Below are 25,316 nucleotides of genomic sequence, written 5' to 3'. Positions count from 1 at the left end.
ATATATGATAACATTGGATTGTCAAAGTTATACCTATAAGAGATAAACACTACTATTGTAACAGCCAGTATGTTTATGAATGTTTTTATCTATGTATAAATAAAAATGTTATTTTTTTAGCAGAGATACTGACATGTTATTTATTACTCTTGGATACCACTGATATATTGTATTTAGGATATAAACTACAGGGATGCTGGCACATACAGTATACAGTCCTAAGTCACACCTCATTTTCTTATTTCAAAGTGGTAGCTCTATGGAGCAAATCACTAGATTGCAGTATTTTAAAAACAATTATTTCTAATTTGAAATACAAAAGCAATTTTGTATAATTGCATTGGGGATGGTGTGTGTTTTGACTACTATTTTCCTGCTAAAAATCAGAAGGGCTTAAAGAAGAACTATAGGCAAACTTTTTTTTCATTTTGGATTGAGTATGGGAAGGTTATAACGCCCATTGGTTTATTTTTTGCCATCTGTGCACCATTGGGGAGATTTACATCCACTTCCTGTCCCATAGCCAAAGCAGGAAGTGAGAGGAAATCCCTGAAAATGAAGGGAATCCCTTGGGGACCCCCAGGCCACCAGAACTAACATCCCCATTGGAAGATTTCCCCTCTTACTTTTCTGGGGACAACCCAAAATGTGGGATTTTTTTTACTTTCACTTTCAATGCTAATGGTAAACAGGCCAAATAGAGAGGGTGAAACAGGAGAACAGACAGCAATAAAATCAGACATGTGTTCTAATCCATCTCCACGCTATCCAAAACTAAACAAAAAGTTTTGCTTTTAGTTATACTTTAAATTTAAAAGTGATATTCTTATTTCAGAACTATTTGTAAAGTTTCAGATGTTTCCTGTCTGAATGTCGTGAGTGGAAGCCAGTTTCTCTATAACCCCATCCTAAAGTTATTGTAAGGGTTGCCCCGAACCTGCTCTTCTGGGGTTCCCGGGCAGCTCTCGCGGCTCCTCCCCACATCAGATAACCCCCTAGGAGAAGCGCTTTCCTGAGGGGGTTACCTTGCGGGCGCGCTCCTGATTCCATCATTCGGCATCCATAATGTATGGCTCGGCCCCGTCCCCCGGCGCCCGCATCATTGGATTTGATTGACAGCAACGGGAGCCAATGGCTGCGCTGCTATCAATCTATCCAATCAAGAGCCGAGAATTCCGAGCAGAGAGACAGCACGTCCCCGTCGGGTCAAGTTCCAGGGCTCAGGTAAGTAAAACGGGGGGGCTGGGGGGCCGGTCAATGCCAGCTGTTTTGCATTAAGGTGAAAAAACACAAAGGTTTACAACCCCTTTAACGCCTGCAGATTCAAATTGTGTTCTTCCTGTATAAAATACCTCCAAAATAGCGCACATCAGTTTTCCTTTTTCTTTTCCAGATTTGATTGTTCTTTTGTTTAGTAGTATCTGCACCAGACAGAACACATTAAAGCATAGCTCCTACTTCTGCCTTACAGCACAGGGGCTCCTGCTGCAAATAATGGTCAAGACACTATATGCATGGAGTTTGCTTGTTCTCCCTGTGCTTACATGGGTTTCTTCCAGGTACTCTAGTTTCCTTCCATTTTCAAAGGCATACGGGTAAATTAATTGGCTCTAGTATGTGTGTGGGCAGGGATTGACCAAGATAGCAAGGATAACTTGCTACAAATTTGTGGCAGTGTTAAATTGTAAGTCTTTTAACTTGCTGCACATTTTCACTGGTAAGTTGAACACTTGCAGAGCACTTGAAGCACAAGCTCTTGTTGACACTTTTCCAACATGTAGCAAATTTGTGTAGCAAGTATCTAGCAAGAGCAAAGTTGCAGGGGTTAGTCTACAGCAGGGGTAGGCAACCTGGGGCCCTCCAGCTGTTGTCGAACTACATTTCCCATGAGGCATTTCAAGGCTGGCATTCGAACTATATTTACTCCCAGAGACATGGTGGGACTTGTAGTTCTGCAACAGCTGGAAGGCCCCAAGTTGCCTACCCCTGGTCTACAGCAAGAAAATTCAGCCACAGTGACCCCTGTGGTGGAATGACTATTGCACAACATAACTGAACCCAAACTTGCAGCAGACTTGCAGAATGTTTGCAAAGAAAGTTGATCTGGAGTCATGCAATGCAAACTTGCTGCAACTGTGCAACAAACAGATCATTTTTAAAGCCAGGTGACGAGTGCAAAGACAAGTGTGTCTTGCCTACAGTCAAGCATGGTGGTAGGAGGGTGGTGGTCTGGGGTTGCATGAGTGCTGCCTTCACTGGGGAGCTACAGTTCATTGAGGGAACCATGAATGCCAACATGTACTGTGACATACTGAAGCAGAGCATGATCCCCTCCCATCGGAGACTGGGCCGCAGGACAGTATTCCAACATGATAATGACCGCAAACACACCTCCAAGATGATCACTGCCTTGCTAAAGAAGCTGAGGGTAAAAGTGATGAACTGGCCAAGCATGTCTCCAGATCAAAACACTATTGAGCATCTGTGGGGCATCCTCAAACAGAAGTGGAGGAGCGCAAGGTCTCTAACATCCACCAGCCCTGTGATGTCATCATGGAGGAGTGGAAGAGGACTCCAGTGGCAACCTGTGAAGCTCTGGTGAACTCCATGCCTAAGAGGTTTAAGGCAGTGCTGGAAAATAATGGTGGCCACACAAAATATTGACACTTTGGTCTCAATTTGGACATTTTCACTTAGGGGTGTACTCACTTTTGTTGCCAGCAGTTTAGACATTAATGGCTATGTGTTGAGTTATTTTGAGGGGAAAGCAAATTTACACTGTTATACAAGCTGTACACTCACTACTTTACATTATAGCAAAGTGTCATTTCTTCAGTGTTGTCACATGAAAAGATATAATAAAATATTTACAAAAATGTGAGGAGTTGTACACACTTTTGTGAGATACTGTATATATATATATATATATATATATATATATATATATATATATAAAACTTCTGGTTTTGATAGCAGCCTTACAAGTAGGGATGAGCCTTAGGTTCGGACCAAACTTATGTTTAGTTCAAATTTCAACTGTTCAAAGTTTGGTATAAAGACTGAACTAATGAGGTATTCGGTTATGTGCTGAGCTTCCGATTGAACAGAAAAATCATACTTGGTAGCAGCGTTACATAGGGGTGCAACGGATCAAAAAACTCACGGATCGTATTGATCCTCGGATCAGAGTCACGGATCGGATCATTTTCGGATCAGCAAAAAAAAAAAAAAAAAAACCACACAAATTTTGTTACACTCACCGGAGTTTTAGATTTAAAAGCTATTTTCAACACAAAACCGAGCTTATATGCATAAATACAATATTTGTAGATCGGACAGACTGTTTAGATGTTAGATTTTAAAAGCAACAGCAAACCTGCTGACCTTACATGGTTGCTAATGTGACAGAACACCTCTGATTTTCACATTTAACATGTTATCTTTATATTTTTTGCGTGGGGTTCCCCTTGACATCCATACTAGACAATCAATGAAAAGAGGCTAATATACAGTATATTTCTGGGGGAAACCCCACACCTTTTTTGTGAAATCCCGCTTTAACATCTATATCAGACCCTCATCTTGGAAAGGGTCTGGTATAAATGAAGGTAAACCCTGGACGCTTTGTGTACAATCAGACAGAAATGGAGGCTGTAATTTACCAGCAATTTAAACAGCATTTATTTTTCTTTGAAAAGGTCAGTTTTGCTGTAGTAGGTTGCATATGCACATGGGTGCCACATCACAGACAGGTCAAGGCATCCCCCAGACATGCTATTTATACACTACATTACATTTTATTTGATTCTGACAAATTACAATACTTTGTTATATGCTCAGTTACAAATTGAAGCGGCTCTAAATGTATCATATTCATTTAGACACATTTTTACCATGTTTCTAATAGAAACCCAGAAAAAAAACACTTTCCTTTTTCTTTTTTCACCCTTCCCTAAAATACTACTTGTTCTGGTCGCCAAACCGGATGTTAAAGTGGAATTGAACCCAAAAAATTAAAACTGCTGTCAGGTAGGGTTTTAATTATATAAGAAACCCTATTAGTCTCCTGTGTCAAAAATGCTTCTCCCTGCCTCTCAGTGGTAAAAACACTGAGCCGCTCATGCGCAGCTCAGCGTACATTTATAGCCACCCCCTTTGTGCCATGATGATGTGATTCTCATGTACATGTGAGGGAGTGACATCATTGTGGCCCAGCCATTCAAGCAGCTAAACAGACCCAACCAGGAAGAGAGACCGGGAGAAGCTCCCATGACAGTGGGGAGCACCGGAGAGCATAGTTTGACAGGCAAGTCTGCCATAATGTACTAATATGTGGTGCATACTAGCACATTATGGCATAAGGCACCTTGGGGTAAATTAATCTAAAATCAAAATAGTGGAGTTTGACTCTACCTTTAAGAGAAGTCTCCCTAATGAAGAAATAGACAGCAATAATAAGGTCACAGCCATTTTAATACTTCTGAACTTTTTCCAAAAGTAGGGGAAAAAATAAGTGGGTTTAATAGCTGTCTGACCTGTACTTACACCCAATAACTTAATATACAAAGATTATTTTTCACTTTAAACTTAGGTTAATGAAAAGCCACGAAAAAGTAAGAAAACTACGATATAAAAATTCAGATCTCCTGAAGGCAGACCTATTCATTGCTGCCTTAATAAAACACTATGTATTTATCAATCAAAAACTTTCTGGTAAGAAATGCTAAGGTCTCCACTTTGCATGTTTTTCTTTACCCAGTAAAGGCTCACTCCAATCAATGTTGAAATTTAAAGCCCCACTCCAAGCATTACAAAAAAAAACCCTGCAGTGAGGCCCCATATTGCAAGGATTAAATGTTTGTTAAGGCTAGGAGTAGAGGAATAAGGTGTAATGCCCATTATTTTCCTCACCATGCCTCCAAAGCCTTTTCTCTAAGGCACTCCAGTCAGTGGTCACATCAAGTACAATGCAGGATCCAGAGTCCTGCATTGTATGTGAGGATGCAGAGAACACGCCCACAGCCCAGAGTGCTGCCAACCAGGGGTGCAAGGAATAAGGTAAATATTAAAACTCATTCCTCTATTCCTAGACTTAATTAGCCCCACTGCAAGGGTCTTTTTTTTATACGTGAGTTAAACTTAAATTCCAAAGATATATATAGGGATAGCTGCCCACCTACCCAGTAATAGACATTTAAACTACAACTATAGGCCATTGGAAGACCCTCTATTACTTTTCTGCCTGCTGTCGGCTGACGTCACAGAGCCGATCCAGGCTCAGGAAAGGTACCAACCATACGAATGGGATCCATCCACGTGCCCGGACCGGTGCCCGGCTCAGCCTCTCAGCGAGCCACTGAGAGCCTGAGCCGCCCGCTCCCGCCCCCTCCACAGCCCAACTCTCCAGTGAACAAGGGGGGAGCAGAGCAAACAGCGGTAACTGACAGTCACCAGCTTTCTGCTCAGGGAGCCCTTAGAACCTTGCGATTGGTGGTGTTATGGTGTTAAAGCCGGCGGGGGACAGATGCAGCATCTGACCAATGTTGGATTCACCTAGGGAAGTATGATTAAAAAAAAAACATTCCCATATTTCTCTTTTTAGCATACTGTGCCCAGGACCAATTGGAAGAGGCACAGTTCACTTGTGGTCCAGTACGGTTCACTTCAATCTGCCAGAGCACAGAACTCCCCATAGATGATTGTGTACAGAAGAATGGATCGCTGTGGTCTGGGTGATGTTAGTGTGCCCTGGAATACTTCCTTATAGTTTCTTGTGAGTGCAGATCAACAGGAGAGTGTTGAGAAATGAACTTGAGCATAGTTCAGTTCAACAGATTCCAGTGGGAGTGCATCCTAGGTGTTGATGTTGGTTAGCATTGTAATTATTTTGTGATTCTGTCTAGGAAATCCTTTACTTTTTCTTAATAAATTATAAAAAGAAAAAAAATGGAAATACCCATGTAAATATAACAGTGATGTTGCTTTTTGTTTGTCATTTAAGACAATGCAGCATGGTATACAAACACGTTCTTGACGTTCACAAGCAGGAACAAGAAATCTACCTTGTCATTTATTAATACAGCTTAGGAGCAACCAGCATTTGCATTGCTCAGCCTGTTCTCTGCTTTGTTATCATGACACAGTAATTCATTTTTACAAGTGACACGCAGAAATGACTAAGGAATGAAATTAGAACAGCAAAGAAGTGCAAACAGTGACATGCCACTAGGGAATAGTGAAAGTTTATTATTTCAGCCGCCTAAGTCAATCCTCTTTCACTGTGCAAAAGGAAATGAAGTTCCGCTCATTTCAGGAAATGTACGATTCATTAACAACCAGAAGATACTTTGTATGTACAGACATCTGACAGTCTTTTATGTCCAACAAAATTGTATTACTTGGTTATCAATTAGCATGTCACTTAGTTTTTAGGATGATCTAAGTAAATCATACTATATAAACAAAAATATTACCCTTTGAAAATAAATAGTTGCTGTTTTTTAATTTATTCTATTGCATGTATATTTTTAATTTTTAAGCCTGAACATACTGTATTAAAAAGACCCGATGCTAGGCCATTTATTTCAACAGCAATCTTATCATAACATTATAAGCACATTTCATGTATTTTATGCATGTTATTTACTTGTAAAAGCTTCCTTTGTGTAAACATTCAAAAAACTGCTGTTGAGGACCGCCATCTGCAATGTGATATCAACAGCTCCATCAGGGTCAGAGCCGTCACTCTGGTGACACTTTATAGTATTGCCCTTTTCTCCTCTCCAGTTGCTACATGAAAGATTATGTAGGAAGGTGAGGGGAGGGGCGGAGGAGCTGGGTCAGCACAGAGACTGATTACACACTCCCAGAAGAGGATGAAGCCATGACATGTAAGAAGGGAGGAAGCTGTGTGAGGGAGATTACTATTCTAAAGTTGTCAAATTTACCAAGATGTTTAGAGGCACATTTCAAGTGAAAAAATAAATATGTTTATGGAATGGAAAATAATTGCAAGCTAGCATTTAAAATATTAGATTCTTCTGTGCTTTTACCCGCCTTTTTAACCGACCGCGCTATAGCCGAATGACGGCTACAGTGGGACCGGCCAGTTCTGCGAGGCCGTCATATGAGGTCTTTCTGTGACGGCTTACCACAGATCTGGGTAAAGAGCCAATCAGCAGCTCTTTTCCACGTTATCAGCTGTGTCCAATCACAGCTGATTATGATGTAAACAGAAACCGGTTATCGGCATTACTTTCCTCACGGGAGAAGAGAGACGATAACCGGCTTCTGTAAAAGGGCCATGTACACTGATAATCAGGGCACTGATTATCAGTGTCCTGATTATAATTGCAGTCACAACAGGGCCCACCAGTGCTGCCAAACAGTGCCCACCAGTGCTACCAAACAGTGCCCATTAGTGCCTCCTTATCAATGTCACCTATCAGTGCCCATTAGTGCCGCCTACCAGTGCCCGTCAGTGCCGCCTATCAGTACCCATAAGTGCCGCCTATCAGTGCTCATCAGTGCCACCCATCAGTGCCGCCTATCAGTGCCCATCAGTGCCACCCATCAGTGCCCATCGGTGCGGCCTATCAGTGCAGCCTCATCAGCGCTTCCTCATCAGTGCCCACCAGTGCCGCCTCATCAGTGCAGCCTATCAGTGCCCATCAATGCAGCCTATCAGTGCTCATCAGTGCAACCTCATCAGCGCACATCAGTGAAGGAGAAAAATTACCTGTTTGCAAAATTTTATAACAAACTATGAAAGAGTTTTTGTTTTTTTTCCAAATGTTTGTTTATTTAGCAAAAAATAAAGAACCCAGTAGTGATTAAATACCACCAAAAGAAATCTCTCTTTGTGTAAAAAAAAAAAAAAAATGATAACATTTTTGCTTGGGTACAGCATCCATGGATGGCCAGGGTTTCTGTACTGAGAGTGCACTCCCACCAGTAACCAAGCTGTGGAAGACAGCTTCCAGTCCAGTAGTGATCGGGAGCTGGCGGTACTGGCTCCCAATCATGTGACTGCTATGACAGCAGTGGCGGCTGGTGGTTCTTTATTTGGGGGGGCGGCAAACAACCGAACCCCCATCTAGGCGGTGGGCATCGGCGGGCATCCGAGGATGCATTGCCCAGTGCCCTAAAAGGGGCCGGGCGCATGAATAGGGGGCAGCCACGGCGGCCATGGTTAAATTCATGCTATGCATGAATCTATCCACTGCATATAGGGGTGGCATGGAGAGAGGAGGCAGCGCCCCGGCACCCATACTGGACGAGCTGCCCCTGTATGACAGCCTCATGTGATCAGGCAGTCCTTCTCACCTCTGGGTGTAAAAACCCTGTTAAAAGGATGCAGGGGCTGGGCAAGAAGAGGTTAAAAATACAGCCATAGCCTGAGTAGAAAATCCTATGCCCTGCTAGCATGTCATAGAGTAGGACCCTTACTCTCTGTGATTTCTCTGTAGAGGTCCAACACACCCCCCTAATGAGTAATAGCTAAGAGTAAGAGTAAGAGACCTCCTATCAGCAGGTTGCCAACTGTACAGCTATAGGTCTGGCTCAGTGGGGGCATGTCAGACCTTTGCAAAGTGACCAATTCTTCCACACAAAGAGCAAAGACTCCCCCTCTATGACTGCTCAGAGGAGACTATGGACAACTTGCATTCAGGTATGCATGACATCTATGCAGTTAACAATTTAAAAAAAGGACCAGCATTACTCTCTAGGCAGGTTTGCTTTAAGGTAAAGTGTATTCCCACTTTTGCAGTCAAACTTGCAAAAGCCCCACTATATGTTTGCTATGTGTTCCAATTCCCACAGCATACATACAAAATGTCTTTCCTTTTAGGTGTTTCCCAGAAGGAGGTGTCATGGCTGACTGTAAGGTTTTTTGAACAATGTTAGAGCAAGCCTGTCCGAAGTATGTCCTCATTAATATATAATGCAAGAAGCCCAGCCCCTACATCTTTAACCCTTTGTTAGTACAGACAGTATTCAACTCTAGTTACAATTGATAATAAAGTGGCTTCCTATGGTGGCACACAGAGAAGGGAAGGAGCCTAGAGTGCTGGTGGGGGACTTCAGAAGAGGATGTTTGGAGCCAATACTGTTTAAACCCTTTCCCCCCTCCAAGCAGATGTAGCCCACCCTCCCTCCTCAATGCTCTATATTCACCAAGCCCAGGGCAATGTTCCCTTGCCGGCTTCATCACCTGAGGTGAGAATAATAGTTTCTGGGGGTAAGTGGGCTACATATGTTTAGAGGAACAAAGGTAAAAGGAGAGGGAAACTTTGTTTAAAAGTTTCCTCATTCTTTAGCCCGGGTTCACACCTATGCGAATTAGATGTGGGTTTCCCTATGGAGCCGGTTCACATATCTCCGGGGCGGCTGCGGAGCACACTGCACAAAAACGCTGTGCGTCTTTGGCTCCATTTCAGGGCCGAATTCAGGCATAGAATCGGCCCTGATTAGTCCCTGAAATGGGGAACAGGGACGCACAGCGCTCCTGTGCGATCCGCAGCCTGGTATAGTGTGAACCCGGGCTTAAAGTGGAAATAAACTTCCATCTTTAGTTTTACCTATAGGTAAGCCTATAATAAGGCTTACCTATAGGTAGTGTAAATATCTCCTAAACATGCACTGTTTAGGAGATATTTACTGTACATGCAGCTGGAATCACTGGTGCATGCCGTTTTTTCAGAGCCCTGTGCCGTGACCAGTGGCTCCCGCGCACATGCACTGGAGTGATATCATTGCGGCTCCGGTCCGTCACAGAGCCTGAGTCTGCAAACCTGGAAGAAAGACCGGGTGAAGATGGACGCCATCTCCAGCGATGTCATCGTTAGTTTTGAGGTAAGTTTCACCTAATGTGCTAGTATGCGATGCACACTAGAACATTATTCCTTTGCCTTGCAGGTAAGAAAAAAAAAAGGTGCTTAAATATAAAACAGAAACAAGTATCCTAGCTATTTGATGCTTTAAAATGGAACACTGTCCAATCAACCATGATACAACCATGTTGTACAAGTCCAGTGGTCCACAGAAAATTACATATTTTATTTTTTATGAATGACACACTGCTCTTCACTGCTTTACAACAGATTTTCAGTCATTAACATATGTTGAAGCCCCAAGAGAAGCTTACAATCTAATATTCATTATGAATACATAAACTGTAAGGCATCTACTTTGGAGTAAATATTATACTGGTATGGTATACTGATATGATTTGCATTATAAAAAGAAATGAGAGAAAGGCATATTTGCATATAGGGCCCCCATAATTCTCTTAGGGAACTCAGGAGGGTTAAGAAGGCTATATGCAGGCACCTCTGGGTCCTGAATTTTTACTTCTGATATCACTTTAAGTACTTAGGCGTCGTGACAGATTTACTTTTAGCTGAAACAAATTCAGAATACAAAAAGCAGAAATGATAAAGCAGGCCTGTCAGAACATTTCTGCAAGAGGTTAAAGCATGACAGATACTTATATGGAAATTGTTATGTGGATATCCATTATCCAGAGCTTTCCTCATTTCAGCAGCATTTGCTGACGTCATATTCAGAAGCATTCAGAAGGTAAACAGATTTTGATTATTAAACTAATAGTATTTTTAAGACAAAATTAAATATTTTATGTATAATGAACCATAAAAATTCCAAATAAAAGATTACGTTAAATTATTGCACAATAATTGCATATTATTTTTACATAGGAAAAATGACTTATTTTAGTGATTGCAGAGGTCTATCACTGGCAAAGATCCCATATGCTGCCTTCTGCTTCTGATATTCAGTCTGTAATTATTTAAATGGTACTTAGGCTTGTTTCAATAACGTATCCCCAGAGGACTAGGATTTGGTTCAGCAAAGGATGCAAAAATTCACATTCTATTGGTTAGATATAGCTTATGCAATGACAGTACAGTGTATGTCAAAGTGTCAGAATAACTCAAAAGGATCTTTAACAAACATTGCTTCCCTGTGTCCTTCAACCTCATCAATACACAGAGATAGAAGCTTGTACATCCAAAAGACCCAACACCCGAACACAGTGACTAGAAAGTATTAACCATAACTGATTACATGTGCAGCACCATGACAGATCAAACAGGATAGGAGGGTTTAAAGTGGTTCTAGTGGCAGAAGGTTTTTTTTTTACCTTAATGCAGTGGCGGCCCGTCCATTAGGGGCACTTGGGCGCCGCTTCCTCTCTCCTTGCCACCCCCTCTATATGCATAATGGATAGATTCGTGCATAGCAGCTTTGTTGACATTGTGATCATGTGATTGCATAGCGATCACATGCTGCCCCGGCCACTCAAAGCAACCAGGTACTGGTAGCCGCAATAAGGAAGACACAGGATGACGTACGCGCACATGACCCTACCTGCCCATACTGTGGCCGGGCGGCAAGCGGTTAAAGAAAACATATTTGCCATGAATGGGTAAAGGCACTGGTGGTATTAGCCACCTTACTTCTATCGTATTGTAAAAAAAAAAACAGCAGAGTGTAAGACATCTATTTTTTGGATGCCATTTATAAATGTCACTTCAGCAATAGCCCTTGGATAGCAAGCGCACATGTTAAATGTCTGTGCACTGAGCCACTATGAATGAACATCTCCCTTAACAGACACGGTATGCATAGCTGATCCAAGCCTATGACCAATCACAGTGATCACATCATGTAAACAGTGCAGTATTTACATGTGTGAACCCTTTCTTGCCTCTACAACAGAAGGAGAAATATCAGGAACTAATGAATAAATTATTATTTTATTTGTTTCAAATCAGCCATTGCAGTAGCATCCGTTGTAGTGAAAGAATTTATACCCTTTCTCCTCCACTTCCCCTCCTATACACCTAATTTACTTTGTCTCTGCTGTGACCTAAATATTAATCCCTTAGCCTCCTTCTCCCTCTGCATATGATGACCTTAACATTAATGTATCTAGTGTACTATTACCAAGCTCATGTTTAAACATAAACATACACACGAGCGATCGACCATATCTTTTTTTAGGGTAGATAGCGATTTTTCGGCTGCCTTTCAGGCCGATAGCCGATATCCGGTGCCGATATTCTGTAGATTTAAACTTTTTATTTTTACTATGCTTTTACTATTTGTATTGCTGTCACAAGGAATGTAAACATCCCTTGTGCCAGTAATAGGCAGTGACAGGTACTCCTTATGGAGGGATCTGGGGTCTATAAGACCCCAAGGCCCTCCTCTGCACTTGAAAGTATTCAAAACTTCAAGATCGGCATGTTTGAATACTTTATTTTTTTTTAAAACTGGCGCCTTTAGGATGGCAGTAACATGGAAGTGATGTCATGACATCGCTTCCGGGTTACTAGATCAGAGACCCAAATAAATGATCAGCTTTGGACGGGTCTTCGGCCAGCCGGAGGACGTGCTGGCTGGTGGCTTGGGTCTCCCGGTGGGACGGGTACATTTTGTGAGCGATACCGATGCTTCAAAAAAAAGTGAATATCGACTGGCCATAATCGGCCGTACCGATAATCGGTTGACCCCTAACATACACACACTCAGGTTGAACTGGATGAAAATAGTGTCTTTATTGAACCATCCAACTATGTAACCCTCTCAATACCAGCATTTTTCTTAATTTCCAAAAAAGCGTGGCAAAAAGTGAGATGGGGTGTTTACTTTCCTAAAAGGGGCCATTACTGGGGTGTTTTCACTATCCTGCTATGTTTTATAACAGAAGAGTTTTTTTGTTCCCTTTTTTATTTTACAGTAAAATATAAAAACCAGAATTTTACTTAAAAAAATACTAAGTTCTATCTGTCTCAAAAAATGATATCAAATTAATTTGGGTACAGTGTTGCATGGCTGATTAATTTTCAGTCATACTAAAAATTAAAAAAATTGCCTGGTAATGATTGTTAAAGTAGTTAAAGCCCATATCCAGTTTTATTTTTTTAACAGCCCCCTTTTGCCTTTTTAGTGTATTTCTATCATGTTTGGTTACAGCCAAGAGTAACCACAGATGCCCATTTGTGCAATACAGCAATGTATTTATGTTATATGCAAGTACTAAAAATTTTGTTTTGATATCCACAAAAGCTTCCAAATTATTGGTACATTGTCGGAAAACTATAAATCCCCTCCCCTCACACACACCACTGCCTACCCGAATACTACCTCCAGTCTATGCTCATACAGTCACTATATTTCCTGCAACCTTTCAACCCAGGCCGGCTGTATAGTCATTGACTGCGTAATAGAACATCAAGTAGTAGAACATCATTATAATAGGCATGACCAAATTCTGGATTATAATATCACTATATACAATTGTGAACCATTTTATTATACATTTTACTATTCAGCAGTGGTAGGGAATAAAATAAATAAATACCTGTATTTTTAAATACACATGTAATGGAAGATATTCCAACTAGTTCAGCAAATTTCTAACATGTCAGTAATAATAGGTGAACAGATGTCCACTGAAAATCTCCTTTCCTGTGTTTTTCCCCTCATGCTTTTTATGGATGGATTAGTTCTTTGAACCATATGTATTTTTGCTAAATGATCCTAACTTCCTCTTTACACCTCTGGGAAATATGAACATAGGGTGCAGGTTAACTCTTTAGTTTTTTTGGGAGGAAATGCTTCCTACAGGAAATATAATTCACATGGTTAATATACTACTTGGGTCACACCATATCTATCATTCCGATTACAGTAGTAAACAAATGACCAAATGCGATATTTAAAGTGGCGCTAAATTCCATGTTGTTTACTTGTACCTATAGGTAAGCCTAAAATAAGGCTTACCTGTAGGTACAGTAAGTATCTCCTAAACATGCAATGGCTTGAAAGAGCCATGCTGCGGCCGTGCATGCACGGGAGTGATGTCATTGCAGCTCAGCCAGTCAAAAAGCTGAAGCCTGCAAAACCAGAAGGAAGATTGGGTGAAGATGGAAGCCCTGTCAGCAGTGACATTGCACCGCTGACGGGCATGGTTCTTAGGTAAGACTTTCATAATGTGCTAGTATGCGATGCATACTAACACATTATGCTCTTAACTTGCAGTGAAAAGATTGTTTTCCTTTCCTTTTTGCAGTTTACTACCACTTTAACAGTATGGGCAATCAGCCAAATTATCAGACAGGGGGTAACTGCAGCCTGCTGTTTATTAAACAGGTGCAAAGTTAGCAACAATAATGCAAAACAGGTTCAGGATGGCAAAAAATAGGTATACAATTCATAGCTGACGTCATCAGCAGCTGACGTCATTGCGGCTCCGGCCAATCACAACACTGGATGGAGCTGCGATACCCGGAATAAACCCCCGGGGGTGATGTCGCCAGCCAGTGCTGAGTACAGGCACCACAGCGAGGGCTTAGATCTCAGGTGAGTAATACATAATGAGCTAATATTCTACACATACTAGGTCATTATGCCTTTGTCTTGCAGGTGTTAGTTTTTTTTTTTTTTTTCAAAGTGGGTTTTTAACCACTTTAAGTAGAATTATATATCTTCTGTACAACATTGTATACTTATAATGTTCTGTTATCTGGAATATTGGAATAAACCTGTATACAGTTTCAGGTATCTGTAAGTTAGGACCAATGTGACTACGTATATAACATGCCTGTCTGATGCCCCTGGAAGCTGGAAATCACTGAAGCAGACACCGCTACTCCAGTAAACGCCACTTTCTTCCAGGTCCTGTGTCTAGCAGAGGTGGAGAAGTGGGGCAGTGACATCACATTTATTATTTATTTAATATTTATTTTGGGCTTAATAATGCTTTAACTTTCCAACTGTATAGGAAAAAGCTACATAAAGTATGAGCTGTTAGATAATTATACAAACTGGCCACAAATGATTTTTATTTTTTAAACTGGAAATGAATCTAGACACTGACAGACTGCAAACCAATATCACTTCATCTATTTTTTGTTGTATGTCTAATCATTGTTTTCTCTGTAACAGATTCCCTAAAACTTTAGCATAATACATGTCTGCTCGATGTAATATATCTACAGCATGCTCATGATAGAATTTGGGAAACAGGAATAAAAACAACACCTGCATCATCTTACAAACTAATCCAAATTAAAACATTAGGAAGTTGACGAGGGAGATTTTGATAACTGCCTACTAGGCCCCATAACAGCACAAGTCATTGAGCAGGCATCCAGTTTATCAAACTATACCCAGTTTTCACACAACCGTAATAAAATAACATCTGACATATAGATGTATCACGTTCCTTATTTTGCTTTTAGTGGTCACAGCAGTAAGGATGTCAGTTAAAAGCCACAGCTTTCAAGATTTATAATGCAGCTATACTAAGGCAACAAATGCAAACATTCCGAGTGTGTACATTTTGCACTAACTTAAATTTCATTACGTATGCAGGTTCCATGCCCTTATGTGTTTTCCTGTTTTTCTTTCCTATTTAACAAAAACACAGAATTGGGCTCAAACAGGATTGGTCACCTAGGGAAATAAAAGCTAAAAAAAAACTGTTACAGCCCATGTGTCACAGTACTTCTGAAATAATGACCTTACAATTGTTGAGCCCTTGGTACTCGTTTGTTCTTACAGACGTTTTTAATATACTCAATTCTGAAAAAAAGGTTCTGAATAATATTTAGTGGTTATGTTTCTGAAGTACGGTACAACATGTGTGTGACAGGGGAGTTAAAGTAGAACTAAAAACTTGTTTTTTTTTCTTTTTTAATTTTGAATAGCATAAAGGGAGGGTTATAACCTCTGTCATCTGTTGCCATCTGTGTCCCATTGGACAGATCTCCCTTAACTTCTTGTCCCATAGCTAAAACAAGAAGTTAAAGGAAATCCATTAAAAGCAAGTGGATCCCTTGTCGTCACCAGGGTCACCAGAATTAGTGTTCCTACTGGAAGTCAACATTTGGGATTTTCCTTCCCCTTTGTTAATACTGCAATGAAAAGTAAACCGTTTGATTACTACAACAACTTGGGTTTTGCATTTCTAATTTTTATGAATCAGGCTCCAGTTGAAAATGTAACTCTTACCTGCACAGGCTGGAGCTGATTTACTAAAGCAGTACATGCACCGAGCTGCAAGCCCAAAAACAAAAATGTAATATATTGCAATTTACCATTCCTAAATGTGGTAGCTGCATTATTTTTTAGGCCTTTTTTCTTTCTTTTATTTTCACCTGGTTATCCAGCCAGTAACATGCTTCCTGGCTTAGGACAGGTCCACTCTGGTTTGGGGGGGGGGGCAATGAAGACACCCTTGGGGAGCAGCACTGTCAATCTGGGGGGAGGATAGGACTAGCATATTTAAGTGGAATTGAATAACAAATTAAATCCGAAATCCAGCACTTTATAAGCAGTTACAGTAACATTTTGTTTTTCTTTTGAGATAAAGATTTTCCATAAATAAATAAAAGCTGACCATTGCGAGCACTCCCTGTCAGTGTTAAATGGTTTGTCTCAACCCTCTAACTTCCACTTTTGCTGGGGTATGGTCCGGAGGAACGCTCTTGGGTCTCATCCTCGGACATACATGCCCATGTCCTTCTCCGTGAATTCCATAGACATTTTCCCCTCAAGCCTGGTGGTCCTCTGAGGGGGAGGGGTCGTTGAGGAGGGGGTACTGTCAGGGCTAGACTCAGCCCTTCCTTCACTGAGCTGGCCACTCAGCTGTCGGCTAATTGCCAGCTCCTATCTCTCCTCAGTGACTCACCTGTTGATGATATCCTGCTCGTCAGCCCTGCTTACTTAAGCCGTCCAGCCCAGATGATCTCTGCCTTCGCCTTGGTCAACATCACAGTGACTTTCTCCTGTCAAAGACTTGCTTGGCTGACATTCCTTCTGGCTCCAGATCCTGCTTGCTGTTCCACTACGCTTATTCCTGGATTCCTGACTTTCTGGCTTGTCTGACTATCCGTTCCAGTTACCGTACTTTGGCTATGTTTTGACCACGCTTGTTCTATTTACTTTTATTATTAAACAAGTGTGATTTAACTGTACTTCTGTCTCGGTCTGATTCATGGTTTCTGACACCTGGAGCTTTCCCCATCTTGTTATTTAGGTTGCACAAAATTGAATAGTGAATTATAGTTGGGGCCCAACGAGTTCAAAAATGGGTAGATGCCCCACATCCCATTGTTCTCTATCAGATATCTGCAGGGTGCTACCATGGATCATGAAGTGCAAGGGACAATCATGTAGACATGATCTGAACTCCAAAAAGCATTCCAATTGACTGATGGTTCTCTTAGCAGGTATACTCATCTCACTTGAGCATATACAGTATGTTTAAAGTATAACTAAAGCCAGCCAAACACTAATCAAAATTCAGTCTGTTTAGCAGGGACCAGCTGAATTTCATTCAGTATGTGGTTGTCCCTGCTTGACAGAAGTAAATAATTTGCTTGACTTCGGCGGAGGGACATGTTGGAAAAATGTTTTCCACCTTGGTGGGTGCAGCTGTCAGAATACAATGTCCCAGTAGGGGTGGGGAACAATTAACCGTGTAAGGCCAGCTTAAGGACATTTTTTGCTTTAAAACAATGGAGAGAGATTGGAGCACCTGCTGTCTGTGCCTCCGTTAGAGAGATTCACCCTCTCTATTTCCTGTTTAGTGCTATCACTAAGAGTGAAAGTGAAAGAAAATCCCAAATTTTGGGTCATCACCAGAACAGGAATAGAGAGGAAATCTTCCAATGCAGATACTAGTTATGGTAAAAACTGAAACACTGCTATCTGCTTTTGCTTATGTCTATTTAATAATGCTGGTACGTGTTGCTGAAACATCTCCACCCAAAAACTGAAACACTGCTATCTGCTTTTGCTTATGTCTATTTAATAATGCTGGTATGTTATTTTTGCTTAACTGTCTGTAGACCTGTCCACATTACAATGCTTTATTATCTCCCTTGTCTTACCAAAAATGATGGCGTTAACTTTAGTGCCCTCTTGCTAGTCTTTTTCTGAAGTAAGAATTTTGTTGAATTTTCTGTTAACCAGCCAACCTTTATTACCTCCTGACTGATAATTGAAATGCACCCATCCCCCATCCCTATCAGTATAAATATAAGCATCTTTTGGGGGAAGTATTTGCAGGGGGCACATTTGCAACTGGGGCTCTTTCTCAAAGTGGGGCTATTTCTATAATTGGGAGCACTTCTGACTCTGCACTTCAGCGAATGCACAAAGCAAATGAACACAAGAACATACTTTGAAAAACACCACACAGACATCAGGTGACCTTGTTTACCCCTTCAGCTCTTCTCCTTGTAAAATGCACTCTCTACCACTCCTTGTGACAGCTCTGTCCTCTATCCTTAAACTATCTCTCCTTCCCCCCTCCACAGCATATATATATCACCCTCACTTCTGTCTTCTCCTTATTACTGCACCCACCAACTGCTAATTCTAAATCCACACACACAAAAAATCTCCAGGACCCTGGGGCATGTCCGTTCATATAAATCACACTCCCATATTACCTCCCTCACCCTCCTGCTTCTCCTAACCTCTGGAGATATATGCCCAAACCCCGGGCCTCCATCATTTAACTGTACCCCATACACTCATCACCCTGTACCCTCTAGCAGCAGCCGCAATCAACACAATTTAGTTCCCATTTCTATTCTTCCCAAGGCCAGACTCCCTTTCTCTTGTGCCCTTTGGAATTCCCATTCTGTCTGTAACAAACTCACCCCTCTCCACGACCTCTTTATCGCTAACTCATTTAATCTACTTGCCATTACCAAAACCTGGCTTCATGAATCCGACACTGCGTCTTCTACTGCTCTATCCCATGGTGGACTTCACTCCCCCAGATCCAGTGGACATAAGGGAGGAGGTATCAGAATCCTTCTAGTCCCACATAGCACCTTTCAGGTACTTCAACCACCTCCCTCTCTGTCACTCTCCTCTTTCGAAGCACACTGCATTCGTCTTTTCACTCCAGTTTCTCTAAGGATAGCTGTGATCTACATACCCCTTGACCAGTATCAACCTTTCTTGATGACTTCTCTGCCTGGCTACCCTACTTTCTTTCTTCTGAAATCCCCACAATCATTCTGGGAGACTTCAACATCCCTATTAATACTAACACTCCTGCAACTTCCAAACTTATCAGCCTAACCTCCTCCTTTGACATTAAGCAGTGGATACACGCTCCTACTCACTCTGAAGGCAATACCCTTGACCTTGTTTTCTCTCACATTTGCACTCCATGCAACCTCTCAAACTAGCCATTCCCTTTCTCTGATCACTACCTTATTAGTTTCACTCTCTCCATCTCCTCTACCTCCTCTCCCTCCTACCGCCTAAAAGTTACCCGCAGAAACCTACGTCTCAATCCTTCTCTTCTCTACTCTGCTACCAACAACCTCTACGACAAAATCTCACTCCTATCCATGAGTGAGTATCCATGACGTTCGGAAATTCCGACAACATTTGTGTGACCATGTGTATGCAAGTCAAGTTTGACCCAACATCCTTCGGAAAAAAATCCATGGTTTTGTTGTTGGAAAATCCTATCGTGTGTACAGGGCATAAGTCTCAGAAAGATTTCAACCAATATAAATCTGCCCTCCAAATATACAATTCCAGCCTCCTCACTGCCAAGCAGACCTATTTTATCACTCTCATTAGCAATTTACCATCCCGTCCCCATCAACTCTTCTCTACCTTCAACTCTCTACTTCGTCCTCCACTAGCTCCACCCACCAACTTACTCACTGCCCAGGAGATCGCCAATCACTTCAAACAGAAGATTTATACAACTCGCAAAGAGATCTCTACTGTTCAGATACCCTCCACGCTTTACACTTCATGCCCATGGGTACAATCATTACTTCCCTCTTTCGACCCCACCACTATAGACAAGGTTGCTAAACTACTTGCTAACGTCCACCTTATCACCTGCACTCTGGATCCTGTTCCCTCGCAAATGCTACGTTCACCCTCTGGCTCTATGCTACACTCTCTAACCCACATCTTCAATCTCTCCATCTCTTCTAGCATCTTCCCCAAATCTTTAAAACATGCACTTTGTCAGACCCATACTTAAAAAGCCCTCACTGGACCCATCCAATCTTAACAACCTACGCCCCATCTCCTTGCTCCCCTTCTTATCCAAACTCCTTGAACGTCTGGTCTACAACCGACTGAGCATCCACCTTGCTGATAATAGCCTTCTTGATCCCCTTCAGTCTGGATTTCGTCCTCAATACTCCAAAGAAACTGCTCTCCTAAAACTAACAAACAATCTACCAACGGCCAAAACCAATCTACACTATTCTGTACTCCTTCTCCTGGAACTCTCTGCTGCCTTTGATACGGTTGACCACCCCCTCCTCCTCAAAAAACTCCATGGCTTTGGTCTCTGTGACTGTGCTTCTCTTCCTACTTATCCAACTGCACCTTTAGCGTTTCTTACAACTCTACTTCCTCCTCTCCTCTTTCTCTCTTGGGTCCCCCAAGATTCTGTTCTTGGACCTCTCCTATTTTCAATCTACACCTCCTCCCTGGGTCAGCTGATAGCCTCCCATGGCTTCCAATACCACCTCTACGCTGACGACACCCAAATCTATTTCTCTACCCCTCAGCTCACTCCCTCTGTCTCCTCATGTATCACTAATTTACTATCAGATATATCAGTCTGGATGTCACACTACTTCCTCAAACTCAATCTATCCAAAACCGAACTTATAATTTTTCCTCCCCCATATTGCCCCTTTCCCTTCCCCTGATCTCTCTGTCAAAATCAATGGCACAACTATAAGCCCATCCCCCCATGCCAAGGTTCTAGGTGTAGTCCTGGACTCTGAACTCTCCTTTAAGCACAACGTCCAATCACTGTCCAAATCTTGCCACCTCAACCTCCGCAACATCTCCAAAATACACCCCTTTCTAACCAATGACACAACAAAGCTCTTAATTCACTCCCTGGTCATCTCTCGCCTTGACTACTGCAACTCCCTGCTCATTGGCCTACCTCTGCATAATTTATCACCTCTTCAATCCCTCATGAATGCTGCTGCCAGACTCATCCACATTACCAATCACTCTGTGTCTGCTATCCCAATCTATCAATCCCTCCATTGGCTTTCACTCACCCAACAAATTAAATTCAAAATACTAACAACTACTTACAAAGCCACAATTTAGCCCCCAGCGACATCACTAGCCTAGTCTCTAAATACCAACCTACTCGTTCTCTTCGTTTCTCTCAAGACCTTCTGCTCTCTAGCTCCCTCATCACCTCCTCCCATCCTCTCCAATCCTATGGAATGCCTTACCCCAATCTGTCCGCTTCTCCTACTCTATTAGCTTTTAGACGATCCCTGAAAACCCTTCTCTTCAGAGAAGCCTACCCTACCCACACCTAACAACTGTATTTTCATTTTCTCCATCAGCTCACCCCCCACAGTTATTACTATTTGTTTCCACTTGACCCTTCCTTCTAGATTGTAAGCTCTAATGTGCAGGGCCCTCTGATCCCTCCTGTATTGATTTGTATTGTAAGTGTACTGTCTGCCCTCATGTTGTACATCGCTGCGCAAACTGTTGGCACTATATAAATCCTGTATAATAATAATGGTGACTCTGGTGACAACCAGGGATTCCCCCACTTTTGAGAGATTTCTTCCCCTTCTTGTTTTTCCTATGGGACAGGGAATGAAGGGAGATCTCCGTAATAGAAATGGATGTAAAAAAAAAAAAAAAAAAAAAGAAGATGGGGATAATAATCTTCCCTTACTCTATCCAAAATTTAAAAAAAAAGTATGGCTTTAGTTCTACTTTAACTAAAGAAGAATGTGGAGGAGGAATGAAGTGGAGAAATACAGCTCCTGGAGGATGAAGAACAGTAGTAACAGTTTTTGAATCTGATTAATATTTCCACCTTTGATCATTTAGCTGGAAGATGATTGCTGGTACCATAGACATCTAGGTTTGCTGCTCATTCAAAAATGTAGGAATTGTCATAAGTCTATTGACAGTTTTACTCCAGGGTGGCCATACTCTATAGCATGGTTACATTTAAATATACTCCTGGCAACCAAGGAGCTAAAAAAAAGGTTATTACTCGAAGTGACTTCATGTTAGAATGAGTTCATATACTTTAATGGCAGGGGCACTTTAAGTGTGAATCGTGACTTCTAATTTTATTTAAACCCTGAAGTATTTTACATGCCAATAATAATTTGGTTGGTTAACCTTAAATGCATGCAACACTTTTTTTTCCTTGTAATGTGCAAAACAGCTGGCAACAGAATTCTGTGTGAGGTCTTCATTCATTGCTGAATAAACTCCCCTATAAGAAAAGCAATTGTTTCTAGCTTCTTGGGTTCTCCATTTGCAGAAGTCGAGGGAAAAGAAAATGTTATGAAAATATTGGTTTATGTCATAATAGATACATCAGAATTTGTGCACCCAAAGAGAATCCCTCAGGATCTCAGCAGGCTTTACAGGGGAAAATTGTTATTTGTAACCAGGTGGACAATGTTTTTTGTAATATATTTACGTGAATATTGGCTTAGAGAATTGAGCATTGTGCTGTATTAAGAAACAAGAACAGCAGTGTAGGATTTTAGCAGCTGCAGCGGCCACTAAAAAAAGAATGGACTTTCTGGATTTTGAGATACCAGCTGTGCAGCTGGACCAAGCTCTATGTTTTGAATGTCCATCCTAACAACTACAATGTGTTTTGTCTATATATATATCACTTTCACATTTCTTGTAAACAAGGAAAAAAACACATATATAGTCTATTTGCCATGTACTTGTATATGCCCAAAAGCTTTAAATACAATATTTTTTTTCCAATAAATAATTTGTTATTTTTTCTTTTTTTTTCTTACTTTAACGGTTTAAATGTCACAAGATTTGGGTAGAAATTATATCTTAATACCTAAATCTGAACACCAGGCATATATAGAAGACAAAAAATGCATATTTATTACCACATTCTTAAATGTTGTTGTTTTTTTGTTTTTTTTGAAACGTAAGCAATAAGTACCTGACTGTCATAGAACCACACTATCTGTCTGCTAACTGCAAGTATCTCTTTGTTTTGCTCAGTTTGCATCTGCCCTGGTGTGGTGCCCAGGCACTATAGCATTGTGTATAAGTTCTGGGGGCAACCAAGTACCGGTAGGCCTGTTTGCATTAAGGGAAAGGAGGCTGCTATGGGGGAAGCACACAGTAGCCAACTATAGTGTTTGACCACCTGTGTTGGGGTAGACGTGACACTGAGATTGACCTTCTCTTCACCTCTTGCAGTCCCTAAAAAGCAGAGCTCAGGCCAGGAGAGATAGAAGCAGCAAAATTAGCTAATTAGTTATGCTAAGGTTAAAGGGGAATGCAAATAGGAGAAAGTAGAGTTAGAGAGAGACAAGCTCATCAATCTGCTGCTTCTACTTTCACTGTCTAGTCACAAGGTGGGGGTGGGATGGAGACCAGTAAGTGTCACTGAACATCTGTGCATTTAGCTGTGTCCTTGGCATAAACCTATACTATGAAAACCAGTAGGCTGCCATTACTAACCTTTAGCAATGTGATTTTTCTGCCTTCCATACCAAACCAATAGCTTTAATACTATCTGATTTGCCAGTATGCAGATCAGGAGTTCTGACTTTGCTCTGACTTAACTAATCAGATGTTTGTTCCAGGATAGTGACTTGGAAAACACTTAGTGGAAGAAAACCCAAACTATGACTATTCTTAAAATGCATCCCCCCTTCTCCTACCTATCCTGCCTAACTTGTATAAAAAAGATTACCTATTTTCAATCTGCTCTGGTCTGGTCGCTTGAACCTGCAGCTGTGTGGAAAGGAGCACTCAACAAAGTCTGTGAATTTGAAGAGCTATCACCCATGTCTGCCATGGCTCAGCCGTTGTCAGTGCTCCCTCCTTTCCCCTGCAGAAAGGGGAGCTGGAGCTGCAGAATCACATAACCAGACTAGAGCAGATTAAAATTAGGTAAGTACACATATATTTTTTTTAAACGGGTTAAGATGGATAAGTAGAAGGAAAGGGAAGGAACATTTTTAGGAATAGTTATAGTTGGGCTTTTCTACAGCTTCAATCCAGAACCAGCCAATCAACTAGAATTTTGGAATGAGCTTAGCAATAACAGACTCCACATTTAACAACAGCAGAGTCCAGTTACAGGTACCTTTATTACAAACATATTGTGAATATCTCCGCTTTCCCATATGATAAAACTCAAATTTCACTGATGTCACAAAGCCAAATGATAATTTAGTGGTCCTTCTAGAAAACTCTAATCTACCCCTCTGTCACCCTGTTGCCCCCTACTAGCAAGGGGAAATGTGTACCAAATGCAATATCTGTACTACCACCATATTGTCCATTTTAAGAAATCTCTGCTTCCTACCTCAATAAAACTTCAGTCTCCTTTCTAAGGTCCAAAGCAACCATTAATCTAGAAAGAATGAATATATTATTAGGGATGAGTGTATCTGCCTGGTTTTAATTAGAGGGGATTTAAATGAATCCTGCTTGAAATCTGCAAAATCCAAACTTGGCAGCAAACCACACTGAAATCTATGGGAGTGAATCTTATTAATAAATGACAGCCTTTTTCAAGGCTAAAAGGCAAGCTATTTTCATAATGGGGCACGGGGAGCTGGTCACTGACACTGGGGACATTTACTAAAGAAAAAAAGAGAAAAATAGCAGGTGCCAAACTACAATACCTAAAAATCTCCAAAGACGACACTTTAAAAGCCTTTATAGGTTACCAGTTTAGAATTACAGAGGGAACTGGTGTTACAATTATTTCCCTTGCTCTTACATTTGCAGCGATACCTCACATGTGTGGTGCAATCGCTTACATATACAGCACTGTTCGCATTTGCACGTGAGCACGGGGGAACATGGGCTCTTTAAAAAAAAAAATTTCATTACTATTTATTTTATTTTTAAAGGATTACACTGTATCTTTAATTTTTATTTTTTTGTTGCTATCAGAGGGGATGAACAACATCCCTTGTGATAGCATGGACTGTGACAGGTCCTCTTTTTTGGAGAGATCCGAGGGCTTTTAGACCCCATACCTCTCCTCTGGCCATCAAAGCATCCCATTAAATCAAGATTGGTTTCATCAGATGCTTGCTAAAGTCGGTGATGGCTTGTTTACATGAGACTGAAATCATAAGTGACTAAATCCTCATCACTTCCAGTTTCTGACATCACACAGCAGGAGGAACAACATCAGTTCCACGCACTATGTCCCAGGAACCGGATGACACCAGTCGCAAACTTATCGGGCTCCCCAAGGGAGTGCCCAGTAA

General features: G+C 41.3%; 1 protein-coding gene across 1 annotated transcript in view; it reads right to left on the bottom strand.

The window, feature by feature from the left end:
• Nucleotides 1–25,316, bottom strand: part of BMPER (BMP binding endothelial regulator) — a 351,352-nt gene that overhangs the window by 250,592 nt on the left and 75,444 nt on the right. The gene's annotated exons all lie outside the window — the stretch shown is intronic.

This window comes from Aquarana catesbeiana, linkage group LG05 (assembly GCF_042186555.1).
Source record: "Aquarana catesbeiana isolate 2022-GZ linkage group LG05, ASM4218655v1, whole genome shotgun sequence".
NCBI lineage: Eukaryota > Metazoa > Chordata > Amphibia > Anura > Ranidae > Aquarana > Aquarana catesbeiana.
Note: the sequence above shows the minus strand (reverse complement) of the source record. Positions and strands in the feature narration are given on the sequence as shown.